Here is a 19,790-nt window from a genome sequence, read left to right on the forward strand (position 1 = left end):
AAAATCTGTGTGATCCTTCCTGGGAAGAACAACGTGTTCTAAGGCAGATTTTTTTCAGTTTCCTGAAAAACTCATTGACTAATTCAGTACTGAGCTGGTCATAAGTTGTCACTATGCCTGTCAACTTACCTCTCTCCAAACCTGGTTACCTGCCTGCCCCAAGCTTGCACAACCAAGTGAAATGGTAGTGTTATGCCCTTTAGAAATCCAGCTAAGACTTCTGGTGCCAAGATGACAGAATGAGGAAGGAACCCTCTGAAGCTCTCCAAATTCTCCTCCAAACAACTAGAAAACTGCCTCAGAATTGATCTAGGAGCAGGGAGGCAGCTTACCAACCCAGCAGAAAAGGTCAGTTTCACTGGAGTCAGAGAGGAGCAGGGTCCAAGAGCAATGGCAACAGCAATAGCCAGTCTTACATTAGGGGATTTGCAGCAAGGCCCAAGCCGGGGACTACCCCTCAATTAGATCTCACTCTCCTATAAACCAGCTCACCAAGCAAGTGAGCAGCCCATGCATTGCAGCAAGAACCCACCCCAGGGACCTCATCACCAGCACAAGCCACCAGCAAGGCCTTGACCCCACTGCAGACCACTATTGAAGCCCCACCCTAGGGTTGGCCAACAGCAAGACCTCTCCCCTAGAGTCTAGACAGAGAAGCAACCAAGCAGGAGAGTCTCACCCCTCAGTAAGCTCAGTAACAAAGTCACTCCTCCAGGGCCTGCTTGCACAGAGACTCTGTTGCCATAGCAACTCAGCAGCAGGGTTCCACCCCTGGGGCTGACCAGTAATAAGATCCATCCTCCAGGGCCAGCCACCAGAAGCCTCTGCTACCATGGCAACCCAGTAGCAAGACTCTACCCCTGGAGCAGGTCAGCAGCTAAACCTCACACCCAGGGGAGGCTGGCAGGGAGGTTCCACCCCTCACTACAAGCCAGAGAAAGCAAGCAGCTAAGCCCTGAAACCCAGTGAAAGTCAGCAGTAAGACCCAGAGCCCCAGCACAAAAAAAGGTTGCTACAATACAGGATCAGAGCCCAGCTCTAACATAAAAGCATCAAGTCACAAAAAAGGCATGAAAATGAGCAAAAAACAAAAAGAGCTTGACAATAGAAAGTTACTATGGTGATAGGGAGGGCCACAGCATAAACTTAGTAAAGAACAATAGTGTCCAAATGACTTCATGTGAAGCCTCAAAGAAAAATGTAATTTGGTCTCAGGCAGAAAAAGAATTCCTAAAAGAACTTTAAAATTTTTTGAAAGGAAATTAGAGAAGTAGAAGAAAAATCAGTAAAATAAATGAGACTAATGCAAAGGAACTGTGAACAAAGAGTCAATAGCATGGGAAAATCCATATAAAAATTTACTGAGGAAAATAATTTCCTAAAAAATAGAATTGCCCAAATGGAAAAAAAAATACAAAAGCTCACTAAAGGAAAAATCCTTAAAAATCGGAATTGAACAAGGGGAAACTAATGACTGGATGAGAAATCAAAATACTATCAAACAAAATCAAAAACATAAAAAATAGAAGAAAATGTGGAATTTCTCATTGAAAAAACAGCTGACCTAGAAAATAGATGTAGGAGAGGTAAAATAAAAATTATTGCTCTATCTGAAAGCCATGATTTTTAAAAAAGCCTAGACAGCATCTTTCAAGAAATTATCAAATGAAACTGCCCTGATATATTAGAACCAGAGGGCAAAATAGAAATTGAAAGAATCCATTGATCAGTGCCTGAAAGACGACATCCAAAATGAAAATGCCCAGGAACATCATAGCCAAATTCCAGAGTTCACAAATCAAGGAGAAAGTATTGCAAGCAGCCAAAAAGGAACAATTTAAATATCATGACCCTACAGTCAGGATTATACAGGATTGGCACCTTCCACATTAAAGAACCATAGGGCTTGGAACATACCAAAAGGCAAAGGAGTTAGGATTACAACCAAGAATCACTTACCCACCAAAATTGAATATCATCGTTAAGAGGGAAAATGACATCTAACAAAATAGAGGACTTTCAAGCATTTCTAATTAAAAGACCAGAGTTGAATAAAAAAAAAATGACCTCTAAATACAAGACTCAAGTGAAATATAAAAAAGAAACAAGAAGAGAAAACATTAAAAAATTCAATAAAGTTAAACTGTTTATATTTCTGTATGGCAAGATAATATATATGACTCTTAACAATTATATTATTTTAGGAGTAATTAGAAGGAGTATATGTAGACATATGGTATGGAAATAAAGATGATTTTGATAAAAGCTTACCCCCCCCAAAAAAAATAAAGGGATGAGAAAGAAAGTTGCACTGAAAGAAGAAGAGATGTTGAATGGGGTAAATTATCTCACATAAAAAAGGCACAAAAACTTATTATAATGAAGGGGAAGATAGTGGGTGTTGGGCAAAGCTTAAACCTTCCCCTCATCAAAATTGGCTCAAAGAGGAATAACATATACATTCAGGTGAATTTAGAAATCTAGCTTATCCTATAAGGAAGGAAAAGGGGAGCAGGAATAATAACAGGTGAGGGGGATTGATTAAAGGGAAGGTACATTGGGAAGGCAGTAATCAGAAGTAAAATATTTAGGAGGAGGAAAGGGGTAGGAAACCTGTGGCCTTGAAGTCACATGTGGCCTTCTAGGTCCTTGGGTACAGACTTTTGACTGAACTCAAATTTTACAGAACAAATCCATTTAAGGGATTTGTTCTGTGAAGTGTGAATTCAAAGGGCCACACTTGCAGGCCTAGAAGGCCACTTGTGGCCTCAAAGCTGCAGGTTCCCCACCGCTGGTAAGGGGTAAGGGTGGGGAGGGGACAAACAAGTGATAAAACAGCATGGAGGGAAAAACGCAGTTATCATAACTACAAATGTGAAAGGGATGAACTCACCCATGAAACAGAAGCAGATAGCAGAATGGATTAAAAACTAGAGTCCTACACTTTTGAAGCAGAGAGAGATACACACAGGGTAAAGGTCAGTGGCTGGAGCAGAATTTATTGTGCTTCAGTTGAAGCAAAGAAAGCAGGGATAGCAGTCACAATCTCAGACAAAGCAAAGGCAAAAATAGATCTAATTAAAAGATATAAAAATCAAAACTATATCTTGCTGAAAGTTTCCATAGACAATGAAGTTATATCAATACTAAACATATATGTATCAAAAAGTATAGCATCTAAATTTTTGAAGGAGAAGCTAAATGAGTTATGGGAGGAAATATATAATAAAATTATACTAGTGGGGTCCCTCAACTTTCCCCTCTCAAAACTAGATAAATCTAACCAAAAAAATAATAAACAAGAAAGAAAGTAAGGAGATAAATAAAATTCTGGAAAAGTTAAATATAATAATAGATCTCTGGATAAAATTGAATAGGAATAGAAAAGCATATACTTTTTTCTCAGCAGTATGTGGCATCTACACAAAAATTGACCATGTACTAGGACACAACACCTCCCAACCAAATGCAAAAAAGAAAAAACTTACATTCAACAATGAACGATGGAAAGAAAGATTAAAAATTAATTGGAAATTAAATAATCTAGTCCTAAAAAACAAGTAGGCTAAAGAACAAATCATAGAAACAATTGATAATTTCATTAAAGAAAATGACAATGAGATAACGTACTAAAACTGATGAGATGCAGCCAAAATGGTACTTAGGGAAAATTTATATCTCTAATTGCTTACATCAATAAAATAGAGAAAAAGCAGATCAATGAATTGGATATGCAACTTTAAAAAGCTAGAAAAGGAACAAAGTAAAAATCTCCAACTAAATACCAAATTGGAAATATAGAAAGTCAAAGGAGAGATTAATAAAATGGAAAGTAAGAAAACCATTGAACTAATAAATAAAACTAAAAAGCTAATTTTATGAAAAAAATCAATATAATAGATAAAGCATTGCTTAATTTGATTTTAAAAAGGAAGAAGAAAATGAAATTACTAGTATCAAAAGGAATGTGGTGAATTCATCACCAAAAAAAAAGGAAATTAAGACAAGTGTTAAGAATTATTTTGCCCAATTTATATGCCAGTAAATTTGACAATCTAAGTGAAATGGATGAATATCTACAAAAATAGAAATTACCCAGCTTAACAAAAGAAAAAATAAAATAAATAACCTTAGAAAAAGAAATTGAACAAGTCATCACTGAATTTCCTAAGAAAAAATCCCTAGAACCAGATAGATTCACAAGAGAATTCTACCAGAAATCTAAATAACAATTCCACTACTATGTAAAGTACTTGGAAAAATAGACAAAGAAGGAGTCCTATCAAATTCCTTTTATGACACAAATATGGTGCAGATACCCAAACCAGGAAGAGTCAAAACAGAGAAAAAAAATTATAGACTATTTTCTTTAATGAATATTGAGGCAAAATTTTTAAATAAAATACTAGCAAAGAGATTATAAGAATTATATACAAAAATCATGCATTATGACCTGGTGGGATTTATACCAGAAATGCAGAGCTGGTTCAGTATCGGGGAAACTATTAGCATAATTGACCATGTCAGTAATAAAACCAGCAGAAATCATATGATTATCTCAATAGATGCAGAAAAAGCCTATTCCTACTAAAAAAACACTAGAGAGAATAGGTATAAATGGCACTTTAAAGGATAAGTAGTATTTATCTAAAACCATTAGCAAGCATTATTTGTAATAAGAGTAAGCTTAGAAACCTTCCCAGTACAATCAGGGGAGGAGTAATGTTGCCCATTATCACCTCTATTATTGAATACTGCACTAGAAATATTAGCTATAGCAATAAGAGAAGAAAAGGAAATAGAAGGAATTCAAATATGCAATGAGGGAACAAAACTATCATTCTTTGAAGATAATGCTCTTGCATACTTAGAAAATCCTAGAGAATCAAGTAAAAAACTATTTGAAATAATCAACAACTTTCGCAAAGTTTCAGAATACAAATTAACCAACATAAATCATCAGCATTTCTGCGTATTACCAACAAAGTCCAGCAGCAATAGACAGAAGAGAAATTCCATTTAAAATAACTGTAGACAATATAAAATACTTGGGAGTGTACCTGCCAAGACAAACCCAGGAACTGTATGAACACAAATTAAAATACTTTTCACTCAAATAAAATCAAATCTAAACAAATGGAAAAATATGAATTGCTCATGAGTTGACTGAATCAATATAATAAAAATGACTGTTCTACTTTAGTTAATCTATTTATTCAGTGCCATATCAATCAAACTATCAAAAATTATTTTATAAAGTTAAGAAAAATAAAAACAGAATTCATCTGGAAGAACAAAAGACCAAGGATATCAAGGAAATCAATGGAGAAGGTGGTCTAGCCATCCCAGGTCTCAACCTGTATTATAAAGTGGTAATTTTCAAAACAATCTGGTATTGACTAAGAAGTAGAATGATAGATCAGTGCAATAGATTAGTTATAAGTTTCATTATAGTAAATAACCATAGTAAAGCAGTATATGATAATCCCAAAGATTCAAGCTTTTGGAACAAAAACTCATTATTTGACAAAAACTTCTGAGAAAACTGGAAAAGACTGTCATAGAAACTAAGTATTATAGACCAACAGTTCATATTGTATACCATAATGAGATCAAATTAGGTACATGATTTACACATAAAGAGTGATACAATAAGCAAATTAAAAGAGTTTGAAACAGTTTATCTGTCAAATTTATGGGTAAGAGAAGAATTTAGTAACAGAAAGATATACGGAGTACTACAAAATACAAAATGATCATCTTGATTATATAAAATTTAAAAGTTTTTGCTCAAATAAAGACAATTCAATCAAAATTATAAGAAAAGCAGAAAACTGGTGGGGGGAAATTTTGCAATAAGTATCTCTGATAAAGGTCTTATTTCTCAAATATGTAGAGTCCAATTTATAAAAATCCAAGTCATTCCTCAGTTGATAGGTGGTCAAAGGACATGAACAGGCAGTTTTCAGACAAAGAAATCAAAGCTATCTATAGTCATATAAAAATGCTCCAAATAACTATTGATCAGAGAAATGCACATTAAAACAGCTCTGAGATCAGATTGACGAATATGACAAAAAAGAAAAAGAAAATGTTGGATGTTGGAAGGGATGTGGGAAAACTGGGACACTAATGCACACTATTGGTGACATTGTGAACTGATACAACAGTTCTTAAGAGCAATTTAGAATTATGCCCAAAGGGCTATAAAACTGTCCATACCGTTTGATTCAGCAATACCACTGGTAGGTCTATATACCAAAGATATCCAAAAAATAAAAAGGACCTACAAAAATATTTATAGCAGCTCTTTTTATGGTAACTGAGAACTGGAAATCAAAAGGATGTCCATCAACTGACCAATGGCTAAATAAGCTGTGGTATGTGATTGCAATGGAATGTTATCATGCTGTAAGAAATGACAAACAGGATAATTTCAGAAAAACTTGCAAAGAATTATATAAATTGATGCATAGAGAAATGAACAGAACCAGGAGAAAATTTTACACAGTAACAGCAATATTATTCAGTGAACTGTGAAAGACTTACCTAGTCTTAGCAAAGCAATGACCCAAGACAATCCCAGAAGACTAATGATATGATCTGTCTCTAGAGAGAGAAGTGATATTGATTGCATACAGATTGAAGCATGCTATTTTTTCACTTTCTTTTTTTTCTTTTGAGTATTCTTGTACAAAATGACTAACATGGAAATGTTTTACATAATTGTACATGTATAACCTCTATCTGATTGCTTACCATCTCAGAGAGAAGAGAGGGCAGGGAGGGAGGAAGGGATGGAACTTGGAACTCAACACTTTCATTTAAATTGGGGTTTTTAGAGACAAAAAAGAAATCCAGGTAAATAACCTCTATTTATTAGGGAAAGGCTATAGATTCCTAATGGGAATCTTTAGTCGCTAGGTGACACAGTGGACAGAACATCAATAAGACTCATCTTTGTGAGTTCAAATCTAGTTACAGATGCTTACTAGTGCTATGTGATCCTGGGCAAGTCACTTAATTCTGTTGGCCTCAATTTCCTCATCTGTACAATGAGCTGAAGAAGGCAGTGATAAACTGCTCTAGAATCCTTGCCAAGAAAACTCCAAATGGGGTCATGAAGAGTCAAACATGACTGAAAGCAACTGAACAACAATAGATTCCTAAGCCCAAATTGTGCTGAGAAATCTGGGTCTTGTCTCCCATTTAGGCTATAGATCTGCAACATATTCCATTATACTGAAATCAGTTTGGGTGTTTCTTTGTTCTGCTTTTCCGTTATCTCAAAGAGACATTTTGGTCTGCATCATGCAGAGAGCAAATATAAAGCCCCTCATTTAGAGGAATGGAATCTATTGTTTATTGTAATTAGCAATGAGGATTGTATCAACTAAACAGTAGCATTAAGCCCAAAGCATAGATATTATCATTACAGAGCATTTAGAAGGCATCTTAAAAGTTTCCACTGACACAGAAAAACAAGACTTTTTTTTTTACTTTAAAAAATAAAGGGTCACCATGCTCAGTGACTTAGACTCATTCTTCCTCACTTCTACCAGTTGAAATCCTTCTTTTTTTAAAGACCTAACTCAGTTATCACCTTTTTTGATGACATGCTGTGAATTGATCTAATCCAAAGTATTCAGACCTGGACATAAGCCAAGCAACCATCTAGCCCAAGCCCTTCCTTTTACAAATAAGAAAACTGTGCCCCAAGAGAACTTAACTGACTTTTCCCAAAGACACACAGGTAATATTTAGCAGAAACAGATTTTGAACCTATATTCATTGACTTCAAAGTCAGGGCTCATTCTACTGTGTCAATTTTCCTCTCCTTCAGAATGCCATCACATTCTGTTTTTTATAGTGTAATAGCTTATAAGTTCCTTGAGGACAAGAACTGTGTCATTTTTCATTTTAATATCATCAGTATGCTGAACAGTGACTTGAATATAATAGGTACTAAATAAGTAGGTTATAGAATTGCAACATTATAGAATCTCATAGTAGAGTCGGTAACAACTCTCCTCTATGCCTCCTCTCTAATTTATATAAAATCTTTATAACAGTGTACATGCATCGAGAATGTACTCAAGGGGTTGGAACTGGGAGTCCAACTAGGAGGCTGTTGCAACTATCGTGGCAAGAGGTAATGAGGGACTGAACCATGGTGGTGGTCATGTGAATGGAGAGAAGGGAATATAGGCAATAGAATTGATAGAATTGACAACTGATTTTCTATGATGTATGAGAGAGATAGAAGAGTCAACAGTGTCTCTGAGGTTGTGAACTGGATTTCTGTATGGATGGCAGTATCCTCTATAGAAACAGAGAAATGTAGGCAAGATGTGTATTGGGCGGGGCGGGGGCGGGGGGGCAGGGAGAATTGGAAATAATGAGTTCTGAGAACGGAAGTCAGAAAGAACTAAAGCTAGCAGAAATGTTTTTTGATTCATTTCTCTCCCTCCCTCCCTCCATCCCTCTCTCTCTCTATCTTCTCTGTCTCTCTCTGTCTCTCTTTGTCTCTCTCTTTCTATCTCTCTCTCTGTCTCTCTGTCTCTGTCTCTGTCTCTCTCTGTCTCTTTGTCTCTCTCTCTCTCTCTTTCTGTCTGTCTGTCTGTCTGTCTGGGTCTCTCTGTCTCTCTCTGTCTCTCTTTGTCTCTCTCTCTGTCTCTCTCTCTGTCTCTGTCTCTGTCTCTCTGTCTCTCTGTCTCTCTCTCTCTCTCTGTCTGTCTGTCTGTCTGGGTCTCTCTGTCTCTCTCTCTGTCTCTCTGTCTCTCTCTCTGTCTCTCTGTCTCTCTCTCTCTCTCTGTCTCTGTCTCTCTCTCTCTCTCTCTGTCTCTCTCTCTCTGTCTCTCTCTCTCTCTGTCTCTCTCTCTCTCTCTCTCTCTCTCTCTCTCTCTCTCTCTCTCTCTCTCTCTCTCTCTCTCTCTCTCTCTTTCTGTGTCTGTCTGTCTGTCTGGGTCAAGGAGTTCAATCCACTGTGTCTTATTGCCCATTTCCTTAAGCAATCACTACTTAAAGAGAAGATAAGATGAACAATTTTGTGGAAGAAGTTGGGCAATATTTGTGTCACTTCTTCCAGAGAAATGCAGCCATAGAGTATTAAGGGGAACAATGCTTATAATGCAGGCATTTTATTAGCAATGGGACTTTGCCTATTTAAAAAGCTAGCTGTGAGAGACAGAGAGAGTAGGTCAAAGTAATTGTGTTCCAAATCAAATAAGAAGAAAACAACAGCTTCTTGTTCTTGGCTTTTATTTGCTTTGTTTTGTTCCATATTTTGGCATTGTTTTAGTTATGGTTTATAAAATGAGTGAATTTGGTTGTTGTAAATAGATATTTGTTTTTTCTACAACACAGATGTGCTGTTTTACTGCGTATTTCTTAGCTGTCCAAGCTTAAACCATAATGCTCAGAAACAAAAGGTAGTTCTGCTACCCCAAGAAACAACCACTGAATCACCTTGTAGCACTGAACAGAACTTGAAAGTTTCTATAAAACACAAGATGTACCATACAATTTAAGAAGGACAAACATTATCCAAATTTTCAAAAAGGAAAGAAAATAGAATTTCCAAACTATAGGACAGTAATCTGACTTTAATTCTTAAAAAAATTCTAGAAAAGATTGCTAAATAGATGGTTATGGAACCCAAACTCTATTTTCCAGGCAAATTAGGATGTTACATTTCTTGCACCATTCAGTCAGTTGTAGGATTGTATGGCTGTGGTCTGCTAAGGAAGTCTGAATGCTTCTTTCTCACAATTTGATCAAGGATGACCTTAATAGATTGCATTCAGAAAGATCTTATAGAGATAAGAAAATAGGTATATAGGTTGGTCATTATTGGTGTTTACTTAATTACCTATTTTTGGTAGTAATAACACCAAAAGTTCTTCTAGGGATGCTACATGGCATCATGGAATAGCAGTCCCCACCAAATGGAAGTTATAGGTCATCCAAAGGGTTGAAATGTAGATATTTGATAGGTATGAGTAGACGACAGCATCTTACCAACCTAGAACTCTACACAAAAAGCAGCATAAGGGATTCCATCAACAAGATGTAATGGAAGTGAGACATTTAACAGTGAGTGCAAAGGAAAGTGGATATAGAGATGATGTGCTACCTTGGTACCTACACAATGTTGAAGGATCTAGAAGATGTTTCCTAGCAATTTGGGTAGACCCTGGTACAGTGGGGAGATTATTAGATTAGAAGTCAAAAAGAAGTCAAAAAAACCTTTATCTGCCTCAATGTTTCCATCTGTAAAATGGGGAAAACAATAACACCTACCTTGCAGGATTGTGATAAGGGTAAAATGAGTTCAAAATTGCAAAATACTTTGAAAACATTAAAGCACTATAAAAATGCTAGCTAGAACTTATTTATAGGTGTTGAACATCAACAGAAATCAAGCAGGATGAGTTATGGATGGGCTGCAATACATATTGTAGGAAGGAGGGACCACATCACGATCACTGATCTAGCCAAGCACTGACATTTATAACATAGATAAATATGGCATTTTCCATCAAGTAGCTTCCAAGATTGAGTTTTATTGGACTAAGTAAAGGTGATATGAAGTAGTGGAAAGTTCACTGGAACTATTATCAGAACCCCTAGATTCAAATTCCTTAACACTTACTGACTGCATGACTTTGAACCAGTCATTGACTCTCTTCTAATTTCAGTATAGAGATTTATCAATGTATTTACCTCTCTGAGACTTAGTTTCTTTATCTAAGTAAGTAGGGATAAAAATATCTGTTCTCTCCATACCATAGTATTATTGTGATGAATAAATGATACAATATAGGCAAAAGTCTTTTATAAAAAGTTGTGAAACAGAAAAGGCACTAGACTTTAAGTCTGAGGACCAGAATTCAAATCTAGACTCTGCTACTTACTAACTATATGACCTTAGGCAAATCACCTCAACTCTACATGCTTCAGTTTCCTCAAGTGTAAAAAGAGGGTTGGATTCAGTGGTTGTTAAAGTCCTCTTCACCTCCGAATCTTTTATCCTAAAAGACTATGGTGAAGTATGAAGCATCATATCAAGATTTTAGTTATTCTAGTCGTGTGGTAGAAGAGAGGGGGGAAAGTAGCGTGTAGGTCCCTTGGCTTTAGTTCAGCTTAGAATTAACTCGCTGGGGACCTGGGACAAGTCACTTCCTATTTCTGTTTCATTTAGGCATTAGTAAGGCAGGTGGTGATCTTTTTCTTGCTCAGTAGGGTGTTACAAGTCTTTGTTTGAGTATTTAAGGAGCTGTGCCATTGCTGGATGAAAAGGGTTCTGTGTGAGTGCCAAATGTCAATGGAGCCGTGAAAAAGAAATGCATAGAAGGGCAGCCTAGAGGGTAGAAGGCATGCTTGCTTCAGACTAGTTTGGGCTTCATAATTAAATTTAAAGATCCAGAGATGAAAAAGGAAATATAGAGAAAGGGGAAGATAAGGGCTGATGCTTTCTTCCCTATATCTCCAATTGGAGGTTCATTTGGGTTTTTTTTCCTGATGTACAGTGTTACTGGGTAGTGGCTAAGCTTTAGCAACTTGGTGAGAATCATGAGAAGACAGTCAGAGGACTCCTAAAAGGAAAGCTTTTGACTTACTACAGTGAAAGAAGAGATAGGGAAGAGGGCATCAGAGCACCTTCCACCTCAGAGACATTGGATATTGCAATGAGTCAGCTTCCAAACACAAGGTACAACCAGGTAAAGACCAGACTAGAAAATAGTCACCAATCCTTTGACCTTCACCAGAGCCATCAGAAAGATGAATCATTGGTTAAAGGGCACCAATAGTCTGAAAAGGGATATTTACCAAATGAAGGAGGGAAGCAGAATATATAAATCTGGGTCACAGCCACTGGGGTACTAGCCAATAGTACACAGATTCCCAGAGAAACTAAGCAAAGCTACATCACATAGAGATAGTCTGTCAAGTGAAAAGGATCGTAGATATAAAGCTGGAAGAGATCCTAGAGGTCACTGAACACAACCCTATCATTTCACAGATGAGGAAACTGAGGCCAAGAGAGGTTAAATAACTCACCCATCCATAGGTAATAGAAAAAAAAGATATCAATAAAATTGATTTAAATGAGGAGATTGGACTAAATGATCTTTGGAATTCCTTCCAGTTCTAAAATCCTACAAACTGGAATGTGTGTCCTTGGCTTGTCATATTGGTGGTAAGTGAGAATGCCAAGATTCATAGCCAGACCCTCTGATTCTGGGTGCAGCACTCTTTACATTGTACCATTCTAGTCTGTGAGATTTTGGTTTTGATGGGCTAAGCTCAATTCATTATCGTAAATGAACAAACCCTAGGGCAGGAAGCTGGGATTCTGACAGTGATGCATAAAAAAAAGACTGCTCCTGTAAGACACTTTTTAAAATTATGAAACACTCCCAAAACATGAAGGATGTGATTATTAATAATAATAATTTCAATCCGTCAAACCTCATTTGCTTCTGGTTCCTTGTGAGATTTAGCTTGAGCCAGGAAGGGTCCAACAGTTAGATTCATGATTGTATCTTAGCATGAAGAATAATTTTTTTTTGTTTAGTTGTTGTCTATGACAGCTCCTTGCGGGCAGGGACTCTTGGTTTTATCTTTGTTTCCTCAGCAGAGTGACTTACACATAGTAGGCACTTGATATTTTTCATTGAAGAGAAACTCTACATTCTTCCTTCTTTAGCCTAGACCAACAAACTTGTGATATTTAATAAACATTAATAATTAATACTGATTAATTCACATGCTCTAAGAACTCAAGCAATATTGCTTTCAACTGGCAAATTTGAAATTCCCTGAATGTGATCCCCCACAGTCAGAGAATATTAGGAATCCATGATCAGAATAGTTTTCCAGCACCACTCCTAATGTTGACAAGATGCAGGGGCAGTGAAAAGAGAAGTACATTTGGAGTCAGAACACCTGGGTTCTAAATCTAGCTCTGTGAGACCTTGGGCAAGCCAAATTATTTATCTGTACCTTAATGAACACTAGGGTCCCCTTTAGCTCTCAAGTCTATGATCCTGAGGCAACATCATTATAAATGGCTAGTTCATTCATTTGTGTAACAGATGTTCACGGAGTTCCACTCTGTGTAAGTCACTGTATTCTAGAGTTCAATGGAGGCAGTACAGAACTCTTTGCCTTCTATCCTTTGCACAACCCTTTTTCATTTTTCACTTTTTGTTTTAGTATCATCATTCACCTCTATGTCACATCCTTGCACTAAACTCAGAGTTCCATTAAAGCAAGAATTGTGTCATATCTTATGTCCACAGCATTCTGCACATAGTAGGCATTGAATTTTTTTTTAAATTTGAATTCAATTATAAATATTTGAAAAGAAATTATATTTGGGAGTGGTGGCCCATGCCTGTAGTTTCTCCTGCCAGGAGAAACTAATAAATTGCTTGGACTCAGAAATACGAGCTTCATATGAGTTAAAGCCAAGTGAGTGTCTGTACAAAGTCTGACACCAATGTGGAGACAACCTGGCAGGTGGAGGGGGCCAGCCACCAGGTCGTCAAGGAGAGGTGAATCAGCCCAGATTAGAACACTAAAGCTTCCCTCTGGGGAACGATAGGAGACTCAGTCTCAAAAAAAAAAAAAAAAAAAGAAAGAAAGAAATTAAGGACTCTTTTCTTTTGGAAGTGTTTTAAAATAGGATTACTATCCAAGGACTGCAGTTCTGCCTGAGATTGCAGTCCTGTATAGACAGTGAGCAGTAGCTGAAATTAGCTGAGCCTCAAATGGTCTTTTCTGGACCTGGAATTCTAAAGGTCAAACAAGAATGAACAAGGTAGATGCAAAAGGATATTTTCAAGGCCCTCAGATTAACCTTTTCTAAGGGTCCTAATCAATCCAATTTCTTTTGCATTTTTTCCATATGTATGCTCAAGGAGAGGTGATAGGGAAATGAACTTTTAGTTATCCAGAAACTGAGACTCACTTCTCTTTTCAAAAAACATTAAAATTCTTAGGACAAGAAGTGAGATCACATAGAAATAAAGAATTGCTTCTCTCTGGATTTTTTCCTACACCATAAAGTAGGTAGCCTTGGGAAAGGGGAATAGAAAGGAAGAGAACTTATTGTTTGTCCATCTTCAAGCCTGGGATTTCCGTATTATTTTAGGTGACAGGTTCAATGTCATTGCTACACAATCTGGAGCTTCACCTTCAGGATGGGGAGTAAAAATATAAGAAAAGGAAGAGAAAACCACATTCCATTATTTACAATTAGCTAATTAAGTATATTAAGCTGTATTAAGCAATTAGCACCCAAACTAGTCAAGGGAGTTTACAAGTAGATTACAGACAAATAAGAATGTGTTATTTCCACATCAGAGTTAAATGAAAACTAGAGCTCTTCATTATTCCTTGGCAGTTCAGAATTATCCTCTTGGGGGGGGGGGAAGCTTTGTCCTCCAGGGTAAATGTGTCTCTGAAATATCTAGGGTTGTTGGGTTCCAAGAGGCAGGAATTCAGCCCTTAGCATCACCTTCTCCCTCTGGGCACTGGCTGGCACCCGAGTGTAAATGATTCCCTCAGACCCTGTGAACTCCTTCCTGCCAAAAGCTGTTGTTCATATTAGAACTGTGTAGGTCTTCTCTTATCAAAACAGAAACATTTTTAGTCAGAACCATTTGGGATGGGTGGTAGCCTCAAAAGAGGGTGTAGAACCTGGACATGTTCTGACCTGTGACATAACAAATTCAAGCAAGTGTCTTCCTCTCGACACCTCCTCCCCCCTCCCCATCTCTCCTTTCATTTCAAGGACAATGCATAACCACCTGATCTCTCTCTCTCTCTCTCTCTCTCTCTCTCTCTCTCTCTCTCTCTCTCTCTCTCTCTCTCTCTCTCTCTCTCTCTCTTTCCTCCTCCCTCTCTCTGACTCTCTTTGTGTCTTTCTTTTTCAAAATGCTGTCTGAAGGAAATCAAAGGGTCAAAATATCATGGATCTCTGGGTGAATTTGTGAAATTAGAGATGGAAGTTGTTTTCTGGGCATGATTTTCCTCCAGAAGATTTACGCAGGAGGTTGGCAGTACACCGCTTGCTTTCTTCTCCTCACGGATTGTCATTCGGCTCACATCGTAGCACACATGAGAGTCAAGGCCAAAACACAGAGGCACAAATAAAACAGGCTAAATCAGAACCTTTTTTTCTAAGGAATAATCCTCTTTTTTCTCACTTTACCCGTGGGTTGGTACCTTCTAGGAAAGAAAGTCCCCGTTTATCATCTCCCTTTCCCAAATGACTTCCTTGCTCTAACGTGGCTTGTTTTTTATGGATTTGTTTCTTAAGTGTCAACCTGCCTGCTTGATTGAGCCGTTGTAGGTGGGATTGAGGTGGACTGTGCTCTGTACTCATAGTGAATGGGCCTATCCCAGCCTAAGCACTTCTTGCAGATAATTCCAGAAGGCCCAAATAATATTAATTAGTCAATGGCCATTTTATCAGCCCCCTCACATGTACCCATACTCAAACCTTCATTCATCAAGGAAAGCCTGAAGAAGTATAGAACCACAGATTATTCTTACCGTTGTGATCAGCAGTTCTTTACTAAAGCTTTATTTTTTTCAAACCTCTCCTATGACTCCTAATTGTCTAATTTCCTCCCTCTCTTTCTCTGCTGGTGTCTGTCTCTCTGTCTTTGGTTTTCAGACTCTCTCCGTGTCTGTATGCATCTATATATAATATATGTAAATATGGTTATGTGTGATGTGTGTGCACACATGCATACATACATGTAACACAGGTTTCTAAGCCTGTAGAATTTTTCATGTTGCTACTTAGGCATGACTCTGGATTGGTGGAGAGAATGTCGAAACAAAATAGGGTAAATGACAGCTAGGTGGCGCAGTGGATAGAATGCTAGGCGTGAAGTCAGGAAGACCTGAGTTCAAATCCAAACTCAGACACTTATTAGCTCTGTGAGCCTGGGCAAGTCACTTAACCCTGTTTATCTCAGTTTTCTCATCTATAAAATGAACTGAAGAAGTAAATGGAAAACCACTCCAGTACCTTTGCCAAAAAATCCCAAATGGGGTCACAAAAAGTCAGAGACAACTGAAAAGACTGAAAAACAACACAACAAATGAGTGAAGGGAAGAATTGGTGTGAGAACTTTGGAGAGGAGAATCATTCTTCATTCCTTCTTCAGGAGAGAATACTTGTGGTTCCAGACTGTCTTTGGGACTGACTTTAGGGAGAAGAAATAGAAAGACTTTCTTATAGATATGTCATGGAAGTCAGTCCCTCAATATATTCCTGATTTCCAGCTTTTCTTACTAGAGACTTTGGGGCAGCTAGGTGGTGCAGTGGATAGAGCACCAGTGCAGGAGTCAGGAGGACCTGAGTCCAAATCTCACCTCAGACATTTGACACTCACTAGCTGTGTGACCTTGAGCAAGTCACTTAACCCCAATTGCCTCTTCCTGGGTCATCTCCAGTCATCCTGATGAATATCTGGTCACTGGATTCAGATGGCTCTGGAGGAGAAGTAAGGCTGGTGACCTACACAGCCCTCCCTCACTCAAAGTCAAGTGCAAGTCATGTCATCATTTCTCTGATGGCATGGTCTTCTTTGGCAACGAAAGACAAACACACACTAGAGACTTTAGATATTAATAAAGGGATTTGTTCTGTGAAGTTTGGATTCAGCTAAAGGGTCACACTTGAGGATCTAGAGGATTACATGTAGTCTTGAGGCTACAGGTTCCCTACTCCTGCTTTAGAGAATTTCCCTTTAGGTCAAATCAGGACCTCTTTCTTGGTTGATCAAATTTTCAACTTATTCCTATCTAAATTTCAAATTCACTCCTGTTTATTTTCTGGAATATTCTATTCTGTAGAACTCTGATTTCCGTTTACTTCTTACTTGTACCAATGGGTTTACTTGCTTTTCACTACTTGTGATGGTCTTTTCTACAATCAGTGTTTGGAAGGAGTCAAGCCAGTGGATACGAATTTAGGGTACCATCCCAAGCTAAGACATAGCAGCCAGGGAAAAAACCTTTTATTCTTAATTAATCATGTCCCTAGACCAGCAATATTTGAAGGGGTAGAGAAGATATCAAGATATGTTCAGTAACTTTCTCTCAGAGAACAACAGGATAGCCAGCTTTGTCCCTCCTTCTCTTGCTCTCCTCAAGTCAGAAACTGAAGTCTCCTTTGAAAAGAGATGGATGCAATCCCATAGATCAATGATGCTATATATCTCAATGATATATAGATATGTATCAGTGATATATACATATAGAAATATATCAATGTCCTCCTTGAACCATCTATTTATGCAGATACTACATGCTTTCATAGACAGTATATATTTTACATACACACATACATATATGCATACACATACATTTTTGTACATTTATGTAGCAGCTAGGTAGAGTGCTAAATGTAGAGTCATGAAAACCAAGTATAAATCATGTGTTAGGCACTTACTGACTATGTGTGCAAGCCTCTTAACCTCTCTGAGCCTCAGTTCCCTTCTCTGTAAAATAAGCACAATAACACCTACATCACAGGGTAGTTGTGAGGATGAAGTAGAATAATATATGCAAAATGCTTTAAAAACCTTTAAGTACTATACAAATGTTAGAAAAAGACACATATGGATATATATAAACATGTATACATGCATATATGTGTGTATATTACATATGTGTACATATTCTATCAGATCTCTAATTCCATCAGTATTGGAATCTCTTTGTGAAGAGTTATATCAATGCTAGGTGGCAAATTATTGCCTTAGAGAGTTGGCTAGGTCACTAAGAAGTTAGGTACCTTGTCCAGGGTCATGCAGCCAGTATGAATAGGAGACACATGAACACAAGTCTTCATGACTCCTGTGCTAGTTCTCTATGGACTGTCATATTGCCTTTCATTGACATAAGATCAGGGATAAGGACAGGGATTTGACCTGCATGTGATTTCATGGGTATGAGGAAAATACCATGAGAAAATATAAGCACATTTTTCCACTTGCCTCCTTACTGGTTCCTCAAACAACAGCAAAGAGGAGAAGAAAAAGTGAAACATGGTAAGGGTAAGAGAAGAGAAGAAAAAGAGAGGAAAGAAGAAGAGCCCAAGGATGAGGAGTGGGGTGCTGAGAAGTAGTGAGCAAAGTAAGCAGAAGTGTAGCACCCACCATGAAGGAGACCAAGAGACTGGAGCAGACCCTGGAGACGGATGTCTGCTGATCAGAACAGAAATCTCTAGTATAGCCAAGTAGGGTAAAGTCATGCTCCTTTTAATGCTGCAGTTTTGGAGAAAATAGGAAGGATGGGATGGGAGAGGGAGGGGCCATGCGGAACCTGAGACTGCTTACCAATTCAATTTCCTATTTATTTATTCATTTATTTTGTAAGTACTTTGAACCTGGGCTATCACTCATTTTGAAGATTTCTGAAACCATGTTGGGTGACTAGAAATCTGGTGATATAATTCAGGAAAAAAGTGAGTTTGTCACTGCTAGAAGCCTAAGCAGAAGAAAATAGTATTGTTCGTGCATAGAGTCACTGAAGGCAAGGAGCCTTCACACAATCCAAGTTTTGTTGTTGAAGATGAAGTAGGTTGCAACCACAGAACCAGAGATTTGATAGTCTTTTGCTTAGGAACTGGCGTGGAGAGGCTCAGTGCTTTGGGACTAATTCAGTCAGCCTTTTTGTTGGTGTTTTGGATTTCAGATGTACCTTTCTATATGTCAGTATTTTATGTCAACCACCAGCATCCATTGACTAGCAGCTTTATCAACATTGTGACCGGGCATGTAGGAAGTGCTCCAATCTCACCTTAAAATGTATATGGATAACTTAGTAGGACCGTATTTTTTATTTTTACAAACATTTATTTATGTCATTTATATTTAATTTATTATCTATAGTATAGTATATTTACATATTAATTTATAATTATTTTTAATAAATTAATGTTATTAATTTTTTTTTCAAAATGAGGTTTATAAAAGTCAAGGACAAACGGGCTGAGATTGTTTGTGAAAGGACAAGCTCTGTCCCCACCCCCCCTACATTAAAGGAGAGGAGAGCTGAAATCTCAGGAGAGGCAGGAAGTGAACAAGAACTCTGAAGGGAGGATTTAAAGATCTGTAGCAGTTCCTGGAGATCAAATGTAACCCTTGCCAAAGCATTGTGTGGGAAGACATAGGCTACTGCTGCCTGCACCATGACTTTTATATTAGAGAAGCTTCAGCATTGCCATAATAGGGAGAACACAGTCAGAGGGCCCTGCTATAGTTTGTGGGTTCACGTAGCTACAAAGAGTGAGGACAGTAGAATATTTCAATTCTGATTTTGGGACAATGTGATCCTAGCTGAATGTAAGTCACACCTAGCAATTGTTGAGCCTATGGTACTGTGGAACAGAATACCAAGAATTTTACATTCCCATCCTCTCATTCTCTCTCTAGGGAGAGATGAATCTGTTTTATCAATACTTTTTGATAGTTTTTTTTGCTTTTTATTTTGCCACTTGTTCTCAAGAAAATTGATTTCTATTTGATATTCTGGCTATTGACTTTATTACTGGTTAGCGTGTGCTGTTGGGGGTTAAATGTAATTGGTATTAAGGATAATGGATGGTGAAGGCCCCAGGAAAGGAGAGATTTTTTTTCTTACAATTGCTAGGAATATTTCCAGAATTGGGGCTCAAAAATAAATTGAATAAATTTTATTGATTCATTTCTTATAACTTCCCAAACACAGAGAAATAACAAGTGAATACTGACCAAAAG

This window comes from Notamacropus eugenii, chromosome 6, assembly GCF_028372415.1.
Source record: "Notamacropus eugenii isolate mMacEug1 chromosome 6, mMacEug1.pri_v2, whole genome shotgun sequence".
NCBI classification, from domain to species: Eukaryota; Metazoa; Chordata; class Mammalia; order Diprotodontia; family Macropodidae; genus Notamacropus; species Notamacropus eugenii.